General features: G+C 49.1%; 1 long non-coding RNA gene across 1 annotated transcript; it reads right to left on the bottom strand.

Annotated features, from left to right (window-relative positions):
• Positions 1 to 1,517: 1,517 nt before the first annotated feature.
• On the bottom strand, positions 1,518 to 4,622 carry LOC131912681 (uncharacterized). The gene is made up of 2 exons (XR_009379678.1): positions 4,428 to 4,622; positions 1,518 to 2,503 (listed from the first exon to the last, which is right to left on the bottom strand). It is a non-coding gene; the product is annotated as an uncharacterized LOC131912681 (long non-coding RNA).
• Between the last annotated feature and the right edge of the window lie 4,727 nt (positions 4,623 to 9,349).

Here is a 9,349-nt window from a genome sequence, read left to right as displayed (position 1 = left end):
GGGAGCACGGGCAGGCACCTCTAACTTCTTTTTAGAGACAACCCTTATATACAGGTGGTGGCCAAGAAGTCTTCAAAACTGTCTGCGGTGTGCATCAAGCTGCCTGCCCACCCTGAAGACCAGTGTCCTAAAGACAGCAGAGGAAGCGGGGGTGGGAGGGGTGGGAGCTCAGCTCAGTGGCAGAGCACTGGCCTAGCATGCTTGAGGGTTTGGGTGAAGTCCCCAACGCTGAAAAGGAAAACAAAAGTTTAAAAAAAAAAAAAAAAAAAAAAGGAATTATAGGGGCCTATCTTTCAATACCCAGACACTGGGTGGTGAAATTCTGAAATATTTATGAAGTGATCAAAGGTCTTGGAGCCTCCTTCTGGCATTAGGCTGTTCTGTACATGTGTCAACAAACATGCCCCTCTGTGAGAATGCTAATCATATCCAAAACCAAATAAGAACTGGCATTTACTGAGCAGTTTTGATGTGCTAGATAATTGTGCTGGGCACTCTACGTACATTATAGTCCTCACAATAATCCAGTAATGGGAGCAAACAGAAGTAAGGTATCATGACATATTGTGTACGAAAATGAGAATGTTGCAGTGAACCCATTACATTATCTGCTAACTAAAGTAATAAAAAACAGCAAAAAATAAATAAAGTAAGCCCCGTTGTTATTAATAAATTCGCTTTTATGGTCTTCCAGAAGAATCCATCAGTTTGCTGAGAGAATTTAGACATTTGGCCTGAGATCACCTAGCTAGTGTCAGAGCTGGAATTCCAACCAGGTGATCCATTTCTGACTGTCTGATCACATGTGCCTCTAACAGCTCAACCTGGAGAGGGCAACACAGTTGGTGTGGGAAGGTGCCCTGTGCCTGAAAACAGTGTGAGCAGAGACAGGCTGTCTAGGGGGATAAGACATCAATGGGCAGCATTGCAGGAGGCATCAGAGATCAGAGGGATCTGATAGGGTGTTGATCGCTGTTGTGTGGAGCTGTGACAGGAGATCACAGTTGGGGGTTGTTGACAAAGCAGAGGCTGGAGCGCAGGCAGGGACTGATGGGTGAGGGCCTTTGATGTCTGTTACAAAGTGAGCTCCTGGTGCTGAAAGTCTGGTAAGTTACCCTGGCAGACACCTGTGGTGACCACAAGTGTCTCTCCTTTGACTTTCTGGACAACCCAACTTTTTTCTTTTTAATACTTCATTTTTATTTTTTATGTGCATCAGTGTTTTGTCTGTGTGAGGGTGTCAGATCCCCTAAACCTGGAGTTAGAGATAGTTGTGAGCCGGGCCATCTCTCCAGGCACCCCCCCCCCCGCCTTTTTTTAAGCAGGAAATCTACACTGTACTTGGCCCTTGCTCTCCCGAGGCAGCCATGGAGAACCTGTCTCCTTGCCAGTGATTTAGGAAGACTCGAGGAAGACTCGAGCAAGTATAGCTGTTGCTAAAATCCCTTCTCTGGGAGAAAAGCAAACAATGTCTACGCCTCCTCCCACCTACAAAGCAAGGTAGGAGCCCACCAAAGTTTCACCTGGGGGAACCAGTGAGTTCATTAGGGTTACTTACAGAGCAGGGGGTGAGGGGATACAGTCAGGAGCCTGGGTAACCTTAAAGTAGCCCGCCTGGAAGGTTCGCACCCACAGGGATGATATCTTCCCGGTGGTTGAGGACTAAACCCCCTTCCTTCACCTTTTCCCACCTATATCCTCCAGCCCCTCCCACAGCCACGGGCAACCAGGGCAGGACTGCCCACAACTGGTTGGGAGATGTGGCTGGATATTGAGGTGAGGGTCCCATGGTCCTCCACACTCCTTTCTTCTATGAGGGAAGTTGGGAGCAGGACCCGCAGGTCCCCCAAAGATGGTGGCAGTTGGACTCAGAGGCTAGTACTGTCATACGGGCGATTTGCTGAGTCCTTGGATAAAGGTCCCTTTCCTGTTGCAGACACACATGGACAAAGTATCCCTCTCCTGCTAGACCCTGTGATATCCGGATACAAGAGCTACCCTGGTGACTGACAGAGTCCAGCCTAGGAATGCCAGAGCCAGGAGCAGGAGGGACTTGGGCCCTGGCTGTGGAATTACTGGTCACCTTCTGGGGGCCATTTCCCCCAGGCTACTTGTCAAGTGAGATGCTAAGTGTCTCCATGGTGGGGCCAACTATCTGAGCTTTCTGTTTCTTGGGACTCAGACGCATTCTGACCAATTTTTCATCCAAACATTTTTAAGCAGGGAGTTCTGGGCTGACATGAGCCTGTTCTAAAGGTTATTCCACTGAGGGAAGGTAAAACAGTAGAAGAAGCCGCCAGAAGGAATAAAGTTAGGAGGCGGTTCTGGGTGGACAGACATCGGAACTCTTCTTTCCTTCATTCTGAGGAGGTTTGTGTCCGGGGAAATGGTGAGGGCAGAGGCCACAAAGGTGATGGGCTAACCCTAGTTAGTTCCACCACACAAAGTCCTCATGGTGTTTCTGCCATGGAGCTGAGCAGACCTGGTTCCCAGCAGCTTCGATCTGGTTGGGGGTAAAGAAAAACAGGCAGCATGTTGAAGATGCATAGAAAGCGTCCCATTGATTGCCGGCCATCCCCTCTCCTTAGATGGTGGCCTGGAGTATAAACTAGAGGCTGCCGTGGGGCGCAGTGGCTGAGTGTTGGCCCAACATTTGTGGGGGCCTGGGTTTGATCACCAGCACTGTTTACTTAAAAATAAAAACCTCAACAGTAGCATTTGTCTAGCACCAAGTGGGCTGACCGCACCCCATCCCCCTCAACACCATAGTAAATACACACACGCATATATACGTGCCTACACACATTGGAGAGATCAGGGGTTGGTCTTGTCTGCTCTGTTCCTAGAACACATTCAATGAATGTCTGTTGAACGAACAAACACACGCGGTCCCATCCCTCCAGGCTTAGCCTGATCACCCTGCCAAGTCTCTACCCTCCCTCCTGCCTTCCCGCTGAAGTGACCTTGCACTTGCGGAGGGTTTAGGGCACAGCTAGGACTCCCAAAGAACAAGCTCCTGTCCCCTCCTAATCTCCCTGCTGTTGACTTCGCTGAGGTGCAGTTCTTCCTGAGTCCTTGATCACCACGCTCCCCCTGCATCCTTCCCGGACCCCCTCTCCCTTTGTTCTCCGCTTCCTCCCGGCACAGGCCCCTCTTTCTTCAGACCTGCTTTCCCACCTACACCGCTTCCTGACTGTATTCCTCCCAGGCTCCTGTCACACTAACCTCATTGTCTTCTGTCCCCGTTCCTCAACTGAACTCACCCCCGTGTGCCCTCTGCAAACCCCAAGTTCCTCCCAAAGCCCTTCCTCCTCCTCCTCCTCCTCCTCCTCCTCCTCCTCCTCCTCCTCCTTTCTTCTGTTTCATCCAAAAAAAAAAAAAAATGCACCTACTCCAGATTCAAACATGTTTCCCCTGGCACTTTGTTCTGTGTGCCCAGGCAGCCTTTGGGCAACCTCTTTCCACAGGAGAACCATCCAAAGCAAAGCTCTATGCTCTGTGGGCTTAACTGTGGGCCGCACACCTGGATTCGCTCCAAGCCATCATCCTCCTCAGCTCCCGACAATCCATCCAAGTTCACAAGCACTGAGATCCCTTTGGGGTCTAGCCGGCTTTGGCAGGGAGTCTCCGGGAAATGTGAATGTACGACACTGTCTCCACGCACAAGTGCTGTAATTATGTCCCGTCAGCCTCGGGACTACAGTCTCATTTCCAGGGTTGTCACCCTTGAGTGACCACCACCTTAGGCAGCAACCCTGGCGTTGTGGTCAGCCTGCAGTGCCTTGGCCATGCCAGTCTGGCCCTGGGAACCCAGCCTAGCCCACCATACTATGCTATCAGGAGCTGCAGGGCTCTGTTTCCCTCCCTAAAGCCTCCTTCCTGCTTGCCTGCCCGAACCAGTGAGCACCAGAGGCTCCTCTCTGGCAGATGTTTACAGACCAGGCCTGGGGCTGGGGATGCAGCTAAGTGGCAGAGAGCTTGCTGAGCTAGCACAAGGCCCTGGGAGGGCCTCAGCACTTTGCAGGTCGGAAGGATGATACATCAGGTCTCTGCAGAGAGAAAAACCAGGGGTTCCCCAGCATGGTTCTTGCATGGTAACGGAATGCTAACGAGGTCCTGCTCCTGGGGCTCCATGTTTTCCGCTTACCCCTTACCATGAGAGTCAAGATGCCCCTTCCTTGGGCCTGGGCAAAACCTCCACGGTCTTCTCCAGGCCCAGACCTTTGGAGGCAGCACCCACCAGCCGGCACTTTGCCAAACAATTTCAGGCCATGGGAGCAGGGGGTCACCTCAGCGCACAGCTTTGTTCTACCCTACCTTTACCACGTTTCTGCTCAGCTAACCTGGCCCCTCTACATCTGTGCCTATCTGGGGACCCAACATGAGCCTCCTTTCTGCCCTTGGTGACCCCACATGCCAGACCTCACCTGCTTCTCTAGCCGCTGTTACAGCGGGGGAGGGGCAATCTTAGCTCGGGGGACCCTGCACATCTTTTAAAACCTAGTAAGAAGAAAATACAAATGGAACTGGGTTTGGTGAAGGGGGAGGGGAGGGGACAGGAGAGGAGGGGAGGGGAGAGGAGTGAGGGAAACGGAGAGAAGCAGGGGGAAGAAATCTCCTCTCTATAAAATGTCCTGCCACCTTAAGGACTCTAGAGGCGAAGATCTTTGGAACCTTCTCAAAGAATATCCAGGAAAGGGGGTGAGTGAGTAGAGGGAGGGGACAGCTGCAAGGACCAGCCAGTGCCCCAGGGCTCCTGGTCCTGCCACTCCTGGGTGCCTGCCTCAGCCTGGCTTACTGTACGCCCCAGCCCCTGGGTGGCATGTGGGACTGGAGACTGGGACTGGAAGAAGTGTGGAACAGTCTCTCTCAGGAAAGGAACGTGGAAGCTGAAGAGTGAAGAACAAGCCAACCAAGACCAAAAAGAAAGATGGAGGCAGCCGGGCGGTGGTGGCGCTTACCTTTAATCCCGGCACTTGGGAGGCAGAGGCAGGCGGATCACTGTGAGTTCAAAGCCAGCCTGGTCTACAGAGCGAGATCCAGGACAGGCAAGACTACACATAGAAACCTTGTTTTGAAAAGAAAGGTAAAGTTAGAGGTGGGGTGTGTATGTGTGTGTGTATACATATTCATGTATGTATGTGTATGCATGAACATGCATGATTGTGTGCATTCACACTTATGTGTATGTATGTATGTGTGTATTGTATGTACATGCATATGAGTACATACACAAATGTCATGCACTGGGGGTGAGGGCAGGAGTTCAGGCTGGGCATGTACATGTCCAAACCTCCACAGGGAAAGGGACAGGAAAACTGAGTGTGGCAGAGCAATGTCCCCAGTGAGGAGGTGAGCCAGGAGGGTTTGGAAGGAACAGATGATAGGCAGCCAGGAAGGGCAGGGCCAGTGCCAGCTCCAGAAAGATAGGCAGTACCTTGTTTTCACACTGAACCCTACAAAATACCCAACCCAAACAGGTGTCTGGGCCATGTTTATTGAACAAATAAAGAAGTAAAAACATTTGGATAGAGAAAAAATTTAAACAGGAGAAGTGGACCTGATGAGCGAAACCAAACTACCCCTCCAAGTCCCCAAGTTAGCTGTGCCACCCTGAGAGCCGTGCCACCCCTTAGCTGGCACCAGGAAGTACCGTGTCTGTCTGGCTATCACAGGGACAGGTTTGCAATGAGACACATAGGGTGTGATTTGAGTTGGCCACATTTACTAGGACAAATGTGTCATTTATTCAAAGCAGGCCTCTCTGGAGCCAGGGGTGGGAGGGTTACCAGGCCGGGACTTTCCGTGGCAGGTTTGGAGGACAGAAGCGAGACCAGCCAGGCTCCATCTTGGTGCTACTCATCTGAGAGGATCTCTCTCTGCTGCTCTGTCCATCGTACAGATGTCCAAGGATGGAATCACGTTAGAGTTGTGGAGGAAGGAGAGGTGGGGAGGGGAAAGAAGAGATAGAATTAGAGAGTGAGGGAAGATGGGAAAGGAGGAGGGAGGGAGGGAGGGAGCACATGACTCATCCAGTCGCTAGAACCTAGAACAAAACAGCCCGATGTTCAGCTGAATCCTTGTCCTAGCGTTATCTCCCAGTCTCTCACCTCCCCTCTAGTACCAGAGCTCCTGACTTAGCTGGGCGAATGGTTGCCTGGAATGATGATTACATTTCCAAGGCCGTTGCCTCTGTGGCTAAGTTCTAATCTGCAGTCTATAAAGCAGAGGGACTACGGACAGCCTTGGAGAATCGGCTAAAAGCACTGATTCTCAAATCTGGGGCGGTTTGCCCCCTAAGTGACGTCCATCACTGTCTGTAAGCACTTTTACTTGTCACACAGGGGAAGTGGGAGTTATACTGCATTTGGTGGTAGAAGCCAGGGATGCTGCTAAGTGTCTTACAATGGTACAGGACAGCCCCTCAAAGGGGACAGGACACACATATCTTGCTCCTTCCTCTGTACTATTAAGTGTGGACATGATGGTTGGAGTCTGAGCTCCTATCTTGGACCATGAGATAGAAGTTCCATGTTAGTGGTGAGTCTAGGTTTCCGATGGCCCTGAACTTGCCATACCAGTGACGAATGGCTTACTTCCAGAGGACATGTACTAATCTAAAAAAAACTGTTTACATACAGCTGAATCTGACACATCGTTCTTCCTCTTGCTACTTCTCCAGCCTCTTGCCTACACCACTCTGGCTCCTGATCTCTCCATCCTTTGCAAAACGTGCAGGTTTTGTTGAAGAGCTACATTAATCTGTTTTCAGTTTCCTCTGCTTTGAGTTCTTATTCTTGTTCTAAGACCCATCTTACCTCATCTCTGAGACTCCTGTGTTCCACCTTTTCCAGATCCACAGCCAATCAAACTCTTCCCCTTCTTCCTTAGCCAGTCCTATCAGTAAGCCATGTCAAACTGGTTTCTAACATTTCTCTGTAGCCTGTTTTGCAATGAAGACCCATCCAGGGGTCAGCCCAGCAACAGAGACGCCTGTCCAATAGCAACCGATTCTAGCCCCTGCGTCCTACAAACACCTGCCGGCTAAGTATCAAACTAGGTTCCTTTGTGCTTGAATTAATGAATCCACCCATTTGGTCAATCCATCAACATCTGCATGAGTCATGTGTAGTAGTACTTTCTGGGTGGGACTGCCAGCCTCCAAATAATTACATGGAGACTTATTATTAATTATGGAAGTTTGGCCTTAGCTTAAGCTTGTCCCACTAGCTTTATAACTTAATCTGTTTTTATTAATCTATGTTCTGCCATATGGTTTTTACCTCTCTCCCATTCTGTATGTCCAACTTGCTCCAAGTCTTCTTGGTGTCTCTGGCAAGCTTAGATTCAATCCCTAGAGTTCCTCTCTCTCCTCAAAGTCCCGCCTAACTTCTTCCTGTTTAGCTATTGGCCAGTCAGTCTCTTAATTAAACCAATCAGAAGGCCCCATGGCAAAGACACATCCTCACAGTGTACAAAAAGATTATCCCACAACAGTCATGTTTAAGGCTGGAACACAGAATGAGTTAAGACGGTATCCTGAAAGTCTTTCCACTTTTGCTATTGTTTGCCACAGGCTTTAAAAACACAAACCCTAGGCTACTAGAAAAGATCTCAGGGCAGCAGGGGAAAGGCTGGTCTTGCCATTGCTGTTCTGGAGAATTTGATAGTAGACAGCTCTTGTCTTCCTGGGCCTTTTACACCTGCTCCTGGGAAGACGAGTAAACAGGAGGCCTCTGCCACTCTATGAAGGAATTCAGCAATACGGCCATATCATAAGGAATTGAATAAATCCTTTGTACTCAAGTATATTTTCTAGAGCACCGAGGGCAATTTCAGCCAGCATATCTGCTAGTGGTTGTGATTGTCTAACCTGATATCTTAAAGAAATCAAAAAAGTGAGAAAGTATCAATGAAACAAAGAACATCCCAATATGTTCCATGCTCTTCAAACTAACTGAGATAAATGCTGTCTACTCCCAAATTTCTGAATCATGACTATGCCTGATATGAAGATGGATGTTTCCAGCTCAGTAAAGTAATTATGTGTGAAAAAAATAATCACTTCAACTGTCTTCCTTTTCAGTGTGTGTGTTGATTGGAGAGAAGGAGGAAGGATTTAAGTGCCGAGTTCTAAGAGAGCAGGAGCTGAGCTAGGAGGGATGGCACATGATTGTCATACCAGCGCTAGGGCCCAAGTCTTGGGCAGTTTGAGATCAGCCTGGGATACATAGTGAGACCTTGTCTCAAAAAAAAAAAAAAAAAAAAGAAGAAGAAGAAGGAGAAGAAGGTAGAATCGTAGAATCTATTATTATAAATACCGTGGAAGCCGCCCTCCAAGACTGACCCTAATCCCTCACCTCCTGGTATTCACAGCCTTAGTGATGCCCTCCCATACTGTGGCATGGTGGATAAGAGTGATAATTTATGACTTCTGAGGCTAAGTCAGAGTATATAGGGCACTCCCTCGCTCACTCCCCCCGCCCCCGTGTGTGTGTGCGTGTGTGTGTGTGTGTGTGTGTGTGTGTGTGTGTGTGTGTATGTGTTTGTTCTGTGTCCCTACTCCCCTCCAGCAGATAAGTCTTTCTATTAGATGCAGCCCCATAGTGAGGTCTATATGTCAAGGAACCGAGTTCCAACAGCAACATGAGTCATCTTGGAAGCAGATCCTGATCTTCAGTCAAATCCTCAGATAATTACAGTCCCAGACAATTCCCAAGGTCCCCTGGGCCAGAACCCCTCAGTCAGCTGCTCTATGACCCACAGCGATGAAGAAGACACAGTTTTATTGTTTTAAGCTGCTAAGGCCTGGGACAATCTGTGAATGAACAATAAATCACTATTGTTAGATCTTGCAGGCAAGTCCGTGTGTCAGCATTTCTGTTCACCCTCCTGACATTCCACCCTGAGGAATAGCAATGGTTTTCTGCACCCAGGCATGGCAACACAAACCTGTAATCCTGGTATTTGAGAAGCTGAGACAGGAGCATGAAAAGCAAAGAAACCCTATCTCAAAAACAAAGTGGGTGTGGCGGGAGGGGGGGACACGGGCAGAGGCTGGAGAGAGAGATGGCTCAGAGGTTAAGAGCACTGACTGATCTTCCAGAGGTCCTGAGTTCAATTCCCAGCAACCACATGGTGGCTCACAACCATCTGTAATGAGATCTGGCGCCCTCTTCTGGCCTACAGTCATACATGTTGTACACATAATAAATAAATAAATCTTTAAAAAAAAAAAGAAAGAAAGAAAGAAATATTAAAAAACAACAACAACAAAACAAAGCATGGCCAGACAAGATGGCAATGGACAAAGGTGCTTGCTGAGCACAGTTTGATCCCCAGTGGGAGA

Source organism: Peromyscus eremicus, chromosome 6 (assembly GCF_949786415.1).
Source record: "Peromyscus eremicus chromosome 6, PerEre_H2_v1, whole genome shotgun sequence".
In the NCBI taxonomy this organism is placed as follows: Eukaryota; Metazoa; Chordata; class Mammalia; order Rodentia; family Cricetidae; genus Peromyscus; species Peromyscus eremicus.
This window is presented reverse-complemented; position numbering and strand designations above follow the sequence as displayed.